Source organism: Cricetulus griseus, chromosome 3, assembly GCF_003668045.3.
Source record: "Cricetulus griseus strain 17A/GY chromosome 3, alternate assembly CriGri-PICRH-1.0, whole genome shotgun sequence".
Lineage (NCBI taxonomy): Eukaryota > Metazoa > Chordata > Mammalia > Rodentia > Cricetidae > Cricetulus > Cricetulus griseus.
Window position 1 is genome coordinate 4,716,656 of NC_048596.1, and position 13,512 is coordinate 4,730,167.

The window sequence follows — 13,512 nt, forward strand, 5'->3', positions numbered from 1 at the left end:
CCCCGCGTAGAAAGGACACACCGAATGACGCTTCAGAGTTTTTGGCTCTGATTTTAACACCTTGACACCTGCATTTGTGCTCTGTCGCGCCCATTGGGTTTTATAATCCGAGCTGAGTCAACACAAGGAGCTATTCCTTTTGGTTGACGTCATGAACTAGGATTGCAGATTTCTTGGGTAGGGGAGCTGTTTTCTCCTTTGCCCAACTTCGCAGATTCCCCAAACCGTGGGATTAGCTTTAGAAAGACTAGGGAAGAAAATACATAAACACCCAAGGCGATTAAATCTGAAAGTGTTTAAAGTTAGGTCGCGTTTCCCCCTTCACATTGGCAAGTGAATATGAAACTAGAGTTGTTAGCTTTTTTTTTTTTTTTTCCTAGGTGGATTGGATGCTGGAAAGCGAGCATGAACCTCAGGGCTGGGGTGGGCTCCTCTGATTTGCCCCTGGGGATATCCCCCATCTCAGGCTTTAAAAAGGAAATCTGTAATTGAGTTCTTGAGAAGCAAACAGTTTCCTGTCATCTCAGAAGGTGCAATGTTTGCTAGTCTTCCTTGCATTGGAATAGAAAGAATAGCACCTGGAAGGAACAACCACATGTGGCCAGCAGCCACAGCTGTTTAGAGCAACGATGACACCATTTATAAAGTCAAACACAGGGATGTACTCGAGGCTAGGGCTTGACCATTGAGAATGTGACAACCGGGGAATGATTTGTTTATTCACCCCTGACCTGGACTTATCAGGCGTCACTTCTGCCAACTTGGGGAGTTTTGAGAATCTGGAAACAGGAGCTACACCGAGGGTAGAAAGAGTTGGCACCCATAGCGCCCCCGCCCCCCCCCCCAGCCTATTCAAGCCAGGGTCTCTTTCCCCTTCCTCAGGGGAAGGAGGACCCAAGGGGCAATCAGAAAGCGCACTGTGTTTTGAAATGAGTTGACACTAAAGGCTGACCAGGAAAGGTCCTCTTAGTGCTGGGGTGAAGGGAATGTGGATGGAGGCTTTCAGCTAAGTAGTGTTATTGGGGTGCTGTGTGTCAACCTCGTGTCCTCAGGGCATGGCATTTCTGGGAGTGGTAAGGCCAGGACTGAGTTGTAGTGGTTTGAGTCAGGAGCTGGGGTTGGTAACCTTGTGTTTTGTATGCATAACACATCCCGCAGCAGGACCATGGTCCCGGAATTGTTGGCATGCCTGGCGCTTTCCCCTTGATCGTTTGGTGTCTGCGTTTCTCTGCCTTTCTGTGCAATAAACACACTGAAGTGTAAGTGTTTGAAACAAGGAGGCTTTTCTAACAGCTCCTTCAATAGAGGGCTGCAAGCAGATAGGAACCCCAAATATTCTCTGCTGTCCTGGCAGATAAGTTTGGAATAGGGTGGCTTCCTCTAGCATGTAGACAACAGTTTTGCTCTTCTGTTGTTATTGTTAGCACTTTTGTCCTTAGCTAAGGATATGAGAATAAGAAGAAAAAGTCCAATGTAGCAACTGACTAGGTTTGTTTTAAGTTGCTATGACCAGGATACCTGAAACTGAGTAATGTATAAAGGGGTTTATTTTGGCTCAGAGTTCTGAAGGTTGGGAGGTTCAAGTCCAGGCAGCTGCCCCTGGCAAGGGACTCATGTGCAGAGAGGAAAGCCCAAAGGTAATCTTCATTTGTAACACCCTGCTCTTCAGATACCTAGTCCGCTCTCTGCATCCACCCTGTCACGCCGGCTCATGCTTCCACCCCCTCAAACTAACCATGCTCAAACTTAGCATCAGCTTGCACCCACATTAGGGGCTTCGGGCCAAAAAATGTTCTCTGCTTGCCACTCACTCAAAGTGGATCAGTCCATAGGAACCCGCAGGCAAACAGTACTTTAGAAAACAACGGAAAGTTCTAGTGGCAATCAGCGCACTTGAGAGGAGGTCATGAGCCCCTTCCTCAGAGTCCCCACCCGGGTGCCTCCTTTCCCTTCCTGCTCCCTGAACCCCAGGGAGTGTGTATTCTCCTGACTCCATATAATGTCACACTGTGGGGCTGAGCATGTGGGGCAGCTGTGTAGCATTTACCCAGCAGACAGAGGCCCTGGGTTTGACAAAAGAAAAAGGAGCATAAGCCCAATTTAATGCACCAGTGCCAAAGCTGCTATTTCCAAAGGGCTGACGTCAGCAAGAAGCTTTGATGGTTCAGAACCTCAGCCTCCCCCCCCCCATCCCAGCTCCACCCAGTGACGGTCTTCCCACCATCGCTGTCTCACAGCCGTGCGACTCTCTACGAAGATCTGCATTGTTTCCCTGTTTTGGGATCTAGTTCTTTCCGTAGCTGGGATAGTCTCACCTTACTTCTCCCTCTGCCTGCTGTCTTCTCTGCCTGTTGCTTCTGGAAGTGATCTCTGATTGAGATCACAGTAGCTCTTTCAGGTGGCCGTGACAGATGGCCTTTGGACATCTCTTAAACCGTTTTGATCTCTGTGTGGTTTTTCTCCCCCGTTTCCTAGGTCACATACTTATGCAAGTCGGCCCTATCTTACCATTTTTGCAGCTTCCATGTTCATTAATAATTACTTGGCATTAATATTTAACTTAGATTCATAAATGTCATATTTCATTAAAATATTGCTTTTCATGAACGAGAAGTGGTTAACTATCTCAGAACTTGGAATCTTCACTCATGCTTATAACTTGCCTAGCTAATGTTCCCATAGACAAGCCAACATTTCCATACAAGCACCTCAAAATATCCCCTTTTATAATCAGTCTCATTGTGTAGCCCACTCTGTCCTGAGGTCCAGGCTAGCCTCGAGCCCTCAGCAGTCTTCTTGTCTTAGGCTCCTGGGTGCTGAGATGACCTTCGGGGAAGTGCCACACTGAGCTAAGCATGTCTACACACCGGAAGTGTCATGGCACTGCCTGTCACCCCCACCTCCACCACCACAACCACCATTTCCACCCTGGGAAGATTGCTGATGCCTTCAATCTCATTTCAAGTTCTAGATCAAGTCAAATACCTCTAGAACAATGACTAATAGTCACTCAACCTGTCCCACTCGTGGTGATAAGCCCCGAACCTGACAAGGCTACTTCCACTCTGGGAAAATGAAGGTGAGCAGTTGGACAACTGCTGAGAGACAGGTCAACGAAACCCCAGGAAATGCATCAAAATCTGTTAGCAAAATTTGCCTTGAAGCCGATCATAACCTTGAGCTACTTGTAATCAAGCTACGACTAATCAGAGGATCTCCTAATCAGAGCATAAGTGGTTCTTCCTAAGTGTAGATGCAGTCTTTCACCTAAAGCCCTATGGTTGCTCCGGGGACCAGTCAGAACTAACTACCGGAAGGACAGCCTGCCTCAGGCTGGCACTCTGAGGTCATATACTGGTTTTGTAGCCTCCGTTGACACAGGGACACGCTGCTGATCACAACAAGCACAGAGGAGGGTATACAGTAAGCACCGCCAAGGCTGGGCTAGTTGGAACATTTAAAAGCTTCCCCTTTCCCCACCCCCTTCCTCCTCCTCTTCCTGGTGTGTCTGACAAGTACACTGAACAGTGCTGGAGCCAATAATAATATTTTTCAATAAGTGTTCAGACTGTGAGGCAGAAGATGCAGGCTCCTGTCCTGGCTTTGTCATTTGACCTTCAGTGGCTACTTTCACCTTTCAAATGAATTCACTGTTTGGCCTCTCCCTCCCTCCCTCCCTCTCCTCTCATAACATGTAAAATAAACGATATACTGCATGGGGAAATTATTTTAAAATCTAAGCACAACGTGTTCATGATACATCGAGCACTGTCTTATCATTGTGACCACAGAAGGGTACCAAGACTTGCAGAAGAGTCCGCACCCTTGGATAAGCTTATATTAGTCATGTGACCCCTTCTTTGTCACATTCAATATTAATATGGCTTAGAGGCTGGGTAACAGAGGTCTATTTTTAATTCTCTTATCACAAGAAAATCATTGAAAAGATTATTTTTCCTAAAAAATACATAGTTTTTTCTTTTTCATATCTTTACATAGTATATGTACCTTATCTTTTGTTCTTTTTTCTTTTTCTGTGGGTCTGGTATCAAACTTGGGTCCTTATACAGCAAATGCTGTACCACTGAGGTACATGCCAGCCCACACCCCACTTTCTGGTTTTGAAAAATTTGATTATAGTATATGCATGTGTTTCCCCTACATGCGTGTCTGTGTACCATGTGTTTGCCTGATGCCCAAGAAGACCAGAAGAGGACGTCAGATCCTCTGGAACTGAAGCCACAGATGGATGAGGTGCCATGTGGGCTGGAATCCAACCTGGGTCCTCTGGACGAGCTCTTTACTGCTGGGTCCTGATACAGAAACTAATGCAACAGAGTCCCCTCCCCAGCCCCCACTTAAAATGTTTTAAATTGGTAGGTGTGAGTGCACACGGTGAGGAGAGTGTGCGGGGTCAGAGGGCAGCCTGCATGGCTTTCTACATCCACATTTTATGAGGGTTTCGAACATGGAACTCCGGTTTCCAGGCATTCTGGGCAAGCTCCCCTGCCCTAGCTGTTTCGCTGGCAAATGGCTCCCTCTTTGTAAAGAAAGACTCGCTCTCTCCTGAGTGTCTTCGTCCAAATTTCTCTTAGTATGTTTCAGTAGTGAACTACCAGCAACGGAGAGAGGAGATGTTCTTTGTTTAGTGCCCTGACTGGCAACTTGAATGGGAGTAGAAGAGCATGCAGGGCAGCTGGGCACAAACCAGAAACCAACCCTAAGGTTTCTGCTGTTCCTCGGCTGTGGAAGGAAGGAAGACTGATGAGCAGTTGGAATCCTGCCTTCATGTGCACATTAGCGTTACAGGTGACACACCTGCTGACTGCTTTCCTTCAATCTGACAACATGCTGTGCCACTTACTAAAAACCTAGATTTTCTTTTTAGCAGTCTTAATGTGTTCCAGAAAAACAATCACATTGTAGGCTCTGACAAGTTGATGGCAGCAAGAATCCAAAGCCCTTGGTTGTAAGTGTCCAAAGGCCAGGAATGTCATCTGAACCTTTGTTCCCCCATTTGTCCCAACCATGTAGAAAGTGCTTACTACGTTTCTGTGGGCTAATGGAACCCCTTAAAAGGTTATGACTAGAAGATTCTCTATAATAAAAGGGGGCATTGTGTTTTCCCTTTAGCCATAGAAGGCAGGCACCAGGGACACCCACCTGAATGGACTTGCCAAGAGGAACAGGCAGAAAAGTCTGTCTGCTTTATCGCTGGATGGCAGAGCCAAGGTTTGTCTTTCTTTCTTCCCACTGACTGCTTTGAGAACGCCAAACAGACATCTTTCATCTTCGTGTTGTGTAGATAGATATTTCTGTGGCCAGCATACTCATTATCTGTAGACTGTGAAAATGTCTGAGTGGGCCTTCAGAAGTAAAGGCATGCTATGGCCTTTGTCCCAGCAGAATAGAGTCAGCCTGAAGATGACTTTCTTTTTGATAACTACTGTGGTCAGGCTTCTTGCTTTGAAAATAAATATCAGACCTTTGACATGACATTTATTTTCCATAATATCTCATCTTTGCCTCTCCTTGAATAAAACCTATTGGAGACCTTTAGCTGATGAGAGATTTGTTTCCCCCACCAGCGATTATCCTGTAATTAAATGTTAAGGGGGCAATGACCTTCTTCTCAGACTCCTGCTAAATTTAAATTAGCTTTCATACCAATAGAGAAATGCCTTCCCTTCAACCCCTGCCCACCCTGTTCTCTCTATCTACTTGAACATGGAGAAACTGAAGCAAGAGGAGAAAGACAAATAGGCTTTCGAGGATTGAGAAAAGCCATCTTGACTTCCTAATTCTATGAGTTAATCTTTAACTGTCCATTCTCCCATCCTTGGTAGACACTGGTGATGGGGGAAGTTCTTCTGTGTATATGTTTATCTTATTGGTTGTTGAATAAAGTATTGTTGGCCAATAGGGAAGCAAGATAAGTGGGACTAGGAGTTGAGGATTCTGGGAAATGTAGTAAAGAGAAGTCCTGTGATGCAGGCAGGAAGTGACATAGCAGGCAGACTCAGAATATAAGCAGGGACAAGCAGGAAATTGCTCTCTTCTTCCTCCTCTCTTCTCTGAAGTCACCATGTCATCACTGGCAAGAGAGGGAGCAATAAGTTCTTATAAAATATATAGATTAGTATTATGGTTGATAATTAAGACTGAGCTAGAAGATAAGAAATCCTAGTCATTGGCCAGCAGCATTGTACATAATATAAGTCTCTGTGTGTTATTTTGGGTGCCCACGTGGCAGCGGGGCTCAAGCAGCTGGCGAAAAGACTTATCGTTACACACTGGCCCACCCACTACTACTTGTGAGCAGAATTTAATTGCAAGACATGTTTGGGGACTTAGAGGAAGTCATGAAGGGAGCTTTTAAGTGGCCAATTGTGAACAACAAATGAGATGGGTCTGTCATGCAACATTTGTGTTTTTTAATTGGTTTAAGTGAAATAGACCTAGAACAGCCATGGCATTTACCCACACATGATGATCTCGTCACTGATATACACTAGTGTGGCTTCCCAGAGTTCCACATGAGTACTAACTCTGACAAGAAACACCAGAGAAAAGCTAAGCAGTTAAGTCATTTGGAGCTTTAACGTGGAACTGGAAAAAAGACTCCATGAGACATCCTTACTGAGAACATGAGACCCAAAGATGTGGGGCCCCTGGGGTGTCTGTTAAGTGCTAAACTGGAGCCTTTGGGGAAACCTGGAAGCAAGCTCTACTTGTTCTATTATTTGTGTACCCTAAGACATGTCATTCCTGACTAGAGAGTCAGGTGACCTGTGAATTGAACTCTAGCACCCCCAAATCCCTGGCAAGACCTGAAGGAGCTCACAGTGCCATTGATGGTGCTGTCCCAGCTGGTTACATCAATGGGTGCGGCCCTAATCCTTTGTTTTAAATTCTGAAATCTGTAAAGTGATGGCTGTAATGTGACCCACTGTCTGCCTTTCCTCTTACCTGTGGCCAAGCCACTCCCTTGCAGCAGGTTTAAAAAAAATGTTCTTGGTTGTCAGATCTTTTCCTTGTGTAACCTTTGCTAACCTGGAACTCATAATCTTCCTGCCTGAGCCTCTTTAGTGGGATTACAGATGTGCACCACCATGTCTGGCTTGCAGCATGGTTTAGGGCCTCTCTCCCACCACTGCACAATGGGTTAAAACAGGCCCACACATCTTTACTCCTACGTATTGTTTTCAGCCGTGCTCTTCTGGGAGACAACTGAGAAAACAATTTACTTATTAGGCAACTAAAAAACCCATAATTAACTCTGCCAAAAAAAAAATCAGTATTTTAGAACAGATTTTCGAAAACATACGGGACCTGTGCATTTGTGTCTTAGGTGATTTTTATTGCACAGTTTAAAATGATGGCATTTTAGCAAGATTACACTACTTTTAGTAATTAGTTTTGACATTTACCTCATATATGTGTGTGTGTGTATTTGTGTGGTGTTTCTCTCTCTCTCTCTCTCTCTCTCTCTCTCTCTCTCTCTCCCTCTCTCTCTATCTCATTCTGAATGTGTGTATATATATATTGATGAGTAAGAATACTACAGAGTCACACTGTGTGGGTTAAAACCCAGGTTCCGCCAGTTCAGTTGGATGACTCAGGATAAGCCATGTGACAACTACAGTCCTCGGCTTTGTCATCTGTGAAATGGGAACAAGACAGCCCACCTCTAAGATGTTTGGGATAGCCGCCATGACAAGGCACAGGAGGCATGTGGTATCATTCTCAGCTCATCACAGGCACTTAATGAACATGTGCTCTCCCCTGGGTTGTTTTCAATAACCACAGCACACAGGAGCAACAGCAGGATCACATCCTACAACAAAAACCTTGCCATATACAAAAAAACACAGGCTGCTACAGAACTGACTCCTAACCAGTGAGACTGGGGAGAAGAGGGCTATTTTAAAGTGGGAGCATGCAGTAATTGGATCTTGTTTGGTAAGTACTTTTTTATTTCAAAGGCAAATTTATTCCTTTGTGGTCGTTTCATCTAATTATTGTCCGTTTGGGGAATTTAATTTTTCCCAAACTAATTTTGCATCATGAAAAGGTCATTCCAGAGAGTTCCCTCCCCCACCTCGAAACCTCCTCCCCCCATCCTGCCCCACCCTGTGGTACAACCATTCCAAATAAATAGAAAACAACACTGGCAAAGCACAGCCATACTTAGTCAAGCTGCTCTCTTGAAGGTACAAATTTACAAGATCCCAAGGGAGCAGGAGGGCTCCCTTGCAACAAACTAAATGTCAAGGCAACACCCCATTTTGTGGGCCTGAAGCTATGACCTCTTCATCCATGAAGACAGCATGCAAAGGGTGTCTCTCCAAAAAGAATGGGGGAGTCTCCAAGTCCATGTGGTTAGCCACTGGGAGGGTCTCCTCAGACTAACTTGTACTATTAATTTAACTTTAGAGTTTTAATGTCTTCTTGGTTTAGTGTTTGTTCTTTCACAATAGGTTAAAAGAAAGTTAGGATGAAGGGGTGTGGATGATGCTCCATCCCAGAACTTCCTGTCAGAAGAGAGTAGCGGGAAGTCACTGTTGCCACTTGCCAAAAGCAAAACTGTTGTACAACCAGTGTTGCTGATAAATCCCTGTTATCAGAGCCATCATGTGACCTTTTAAATGACATCCATCATTGAGAATTCAGACAGGATGTTTTGGAAAAATTTCCCCCCCCCAAAAAAAAGCAGGAGGATGAAAATTTTAGAGTTATTTTCCATACTACTTCAGTTATGCAAAAAGGAATTTGAATAACCTTGCCATTCCTAGTGTACTGGCCTAATGAAGAATGACTCAGTTTGCTGGAGGCTCACTCTGGAGGTGTGGGCAGTTGGCACCTCCTGAAGGCTGTGAGGGAAAGATCTATTTGAGACCCCTCTTCTTGGCTTGTGGAGGGCCACCCTCCTCTGTTTCTTTCTTTTGTTTGCCATAAGAATACTTGCCATATTGGATCAAGGTCCACTCTGATGCTCTTATGGCAATTCATCCATCTCTGTGCCGACTAATTCCAAACAAGAGCACACTGTGAAGCACCAAGAATTTCGAGTCCAGCATACCTCATTCGGGTGGCATATGTCAAGCTATGTAGCATAACAAACGTTGTGCACAGCCCTAGTCACCTGTATAAGGTACACAACATATTTGTTGACCTCTGTGACAAATGGCAGACCTAAGGAGGATTCCCACTTCATATCTGAGACAGCCCTGCCCCCCAAATGTATCCAGACCATGGTGATACAATGTTGCATGAAGGCAGCCCTGGATTATTTCAGGTGAAGTGCCCAGGTGTGCCGGGGAATCAGCCTGGGTCTGAGAAGTGAGAGAGTGCAATCTCTTTATGTGTGTGCCTAAAATGGGGAGTGAAGAACTGCTGCTTTAGAGCTTCTGTTGCAAGACACGAACCTCAACAACTTTCTTGCACATGGCATTGAACGATTCAGCTTCCTGCTGGTGATTTCTTTCCGAGAAGAAAAGTCAGCCAGTCCAGTTGGTGTGTCACATAGGCCACATTTACAAACGGCTCTGATCCTGTGGACACAAACTCAGAATCTATTCCCATGGATGCAGCATGGCTGTTGTTTTTTCCGAAAAAGAATTAGTGTAACAGACAGCAAATAACCATGTAGGAAAAAATAACACAACAAACCTTTATAAGCAAAGAACAAAGCTGGCCTTTGAGGCCAGGTGAAACCAGGTGCTCACACCGAACCCAATGAAAAACAGGATTTTATGACCTTGAAGTTAAGATTGATTGACAGAGTACTTCAGATCCTAAAATATCAGTTAGGAAGTAGCTCCTTCCAGCAGCTTCCTTTAGATTTGTTATAGGCCAGGAGGAGCAGTTCCATAGTATTTGTCTAGAAGGCACAAAGGATTTAATTTCAGTAACACACACACACACACACACACACACACACACACACACACACACACAATTATAGGGAATCTGAAGTTCTGTGGATACCTTAATATTATGTGGACGACTTTCCATTGTATAATGATAACCAAAACAATATTTTAAAATATTGGTGTACATGGGTGCTTGCATGTGTGTGTGAATGCAAGTGTGCCTGTAAGGAGCGCAGAGGACAACCTCGGATGTCAGTCCTCTGCTTACGACAGGCTCTCTCCATTGCTCGCCACTAATCCATCAATTCCAGGGGTCAGCCCTGCTCATCTCACCATAGAAACACTGGGCTACAGACATGAGAGTTATCTTCCTCAACGGAATTCAAACTCAGGTCCTTATGCTCACACAGACAGCACTCTACCCACTGAGACATCCTTGTGCTCACACAGACAGCACTCTACCCATCAGACATCCTTGTGCTCACACAGACAGCTTTGTACCCATGAGACAGTGCTCTACCCATGAGACATCTCCCTATCTTCCAAACCAACATGATCTTAATCTGTGCCTGGCCATGAACCAAACAAACCTCAGATTTATGCAGAACAACCCTACCTCCAAATCCTCACCTAACTGAGGTCCAAGTGCTGTCACCAATGACTTGTCTTCCCATCTGATACTAAGTCTGGCTCAGCCTGTCCTGGATCCCTTCACTCCAAGAGCTGAATGTGCAAGCAGATGCCCGTGATTACCAAGTAGGAAAAATCCGGGGATCACGCTAACATAGTATGCCATTCTATAAGCGCCGATGCCAACTCCTCCCTGGATAGATCTGCTATATCTGTGTTACATAAACAGCACGGATTTAGATTTGTATTTGATTCTCTATTTTTAAAAATGTCATATGTGAGGGTTTTTTGTTTCTCTTTAATGGCTGGGCTAGTTTAGTTGAACAGCCTTATGTAAGATAGCACTTAGAAGCTCAGATCTGTGGGTCTGTGTATTATTTAGTCATCTGTTTGTGCAACTGTATTTTTAACTTAATTTATGATGAGCAAATAGCTTCTCTGAACTCTCAAGCTGTGTTTCCCTACTTCAGTTTGTTTTCCTCTCGGTTTCCTTCACAACACCTTACAAGGAACTTTCTCTGGGAACTCGCCGAGATGCATGATGCTTCCGTGGAGGTGAAGAGCATCTCAGAAAACAGCCCAGCCAAGTGAGCAGAACTGGGCTTGGAATGGAATCCCCTGGGCGAGATGCTTTCCTCCAATGCAATGCAGTGAAGATGTGGATCTGTGTCACTGACTCTTTCAAAAACCAATGTCTAATAAATTGCAACACTGTGCCTTGAGTCTCGTTTGTATCGTCTCATTTAGTTATTGTAACAGTCCAGTCAGGTCATTGTTTCACTTCGGGAGCAAAGAAATGAAAGCTGAGAGGGACAGGGGTTGCTTTGCCCAGCATTTCGGCATTTCGGCATTTCGCAATCAGTTAACACTGAGGTGTGACTTGCAACCCAGTGCCTTAGTTCCCATTCCTGTTGCTGTGACAAAGCATTTGGACAAAAGCCACTTGAAGAAGAAAGGTTTATTTTAGCGCACGGTCGGAGGCACAGTCCACCAGGGCAGAAGTCAGCAGAGCTCGGGGCAGCTGGCCGCACTGCCCACAGTAAAGAAGCCACCAGCAATGGGTGAACACACACTTGCTGCCAGGCCTCTTCTCTCCTTAGGTTCAGTCCAGGGCCCAAACCATGCTGTCCATGTTTATCACCTCAACTGACTTATCCCTCACAGATAGGCCCATGACCCAGGTAATTCTCTCAAGCTGATAGTTACCACAGTTTACCACACGGGGTCTGTGAGACTCCAGAGCCAAAGCTCCCTAACGAAAGGGAAGCCTGCTTTTTTATGAGATGGTTTGTTTTAAATTGAGATAGAAGATCAACCAATACTCCAGAGCTTACATGTGAGGCTGGGCTTAGAGAGCATTTGCCTAGCATGTTTGAGGCCCAGGGTTTGATGCCTAGCACATGTATGCACTCACACACAGATATGACCTGAAGTGAATACTGTGAAATCCTGCAATGTGAATGTCTCTTGATGCCCCCCTCTTGTGAGAGCCTCATCTGTAAGGACATTTTCTATGAATGTTTGAGACTGGCTCTGCAGAAGTTACCAAATTCTCTCTCACTCATTCCCTCTCTTCGGTTGTAGCCATAACAAGGCTTCCCTCAGATCCCTCCAGAACCCACAGTTGTGCCCATTTAATGCCTGTAGGGTCTCTGTCCCCACTCTGTGGCAAAGGGTAAAAAGCATGACCCTTAGCTGGAGGCCATGCTGGCAGAATTTTCCATGCATGAGTCAAGCACACATTTCTGTGTCCCCAGGGCAGGGCCTCAGATGTAACCCTAAAACCTGCTGCTTTGTTCGATGGTGAGGGAGAGTACCATAGCTTCCCACCAGTCTGCAAGAATAAGGGACCCATTATCAAACCACTTTAAAGACCCCGAAGACCCCTGGGTAGCTCATTTTGGTCACCTCTTGATAGTATATACAGATGGCTTGGCACTCTCTGAAGGATGTGTGGGCTCCACCTAACATTCCTTATTCTCAGTTTTGGGGTCTCGGTTTGGACAGAGACATCAGAACATCCTAATTTAACTGCCAGCTACACACAGATTTGGTAGCTGAGCACAGAGTCGTAATTAGAATTGCTGGGGAGGAAGAAGCAGAAGAGAGGCCTGCCTGCTTCAGGGAGTGTGCGGGGAGTGGGAGCTGGAGCCAGGCAGCACGGTGTCTATAAGAAGCAAAGGAAGGAGGAGCCCACACACAGAATTCCAAAGCACGGAGCCAGGCTCCTCAGAGGTGAGGAGACCTAAGAGATGGCACGGGACGGAAACAAGCAGAAGGAGGTTCAAGAAGGGTTGAAGTAGCGAGGATGAGATGCACACATGCATGGCATTGACAAAGGACAGGCTGATTTAATTAAAAAGAAGGGGATGGTGCACGCACCAGTCCGCTATCCACAGCTGTGACAAAAGACCTGAAGAAGTCAAGTAAGTTAAAGATTTATTTGGGCTCATGGTTTCCGTGCAGGGCTCATTTGATCCAATGGTGTTCGGGAAGGTGGTACTGGGGAGAGAGGCTGCTCTTTTCATGAGGTTTGAAAGAGGAGAGGTAGGGAATGGTGGGGACAAGATAAACCCATCAGAGCCATAGCCCAGTGACCACCTCCTCAACCTAAGCCCTGCCTCCTCCACCTGAGCTCCACCCCTCCACCTAAGCCCTGCCTCCTCCACCTAAGCTCCACCCCTCCACCTAAGCTCCACCCCTCCACTTAAGCTCCTCTTCCACCTAAGCTCCTCCTTCTCCACCTAAGCCTTGCCTCCTCTACCTAAGCTCCTCCTCTCCACCTAAGCTCCACCCCTCCACCTAAGCTCCACCTCCCAACAATTCAGCTAAGAATCCGTACATGGGTTAATCCAGGGACAAGGCTGTGGCCTTCTGTCTTGTCACTGCCAAACACCACTGGACCAACACATGAGTCTTTGGGGAGATTTCATTTCATTTGCTTTTTTTCTATTTACACTTACTTATTGACGTGTATGTGTGTGTGGAGGCTGAGCAAGCCACTCCA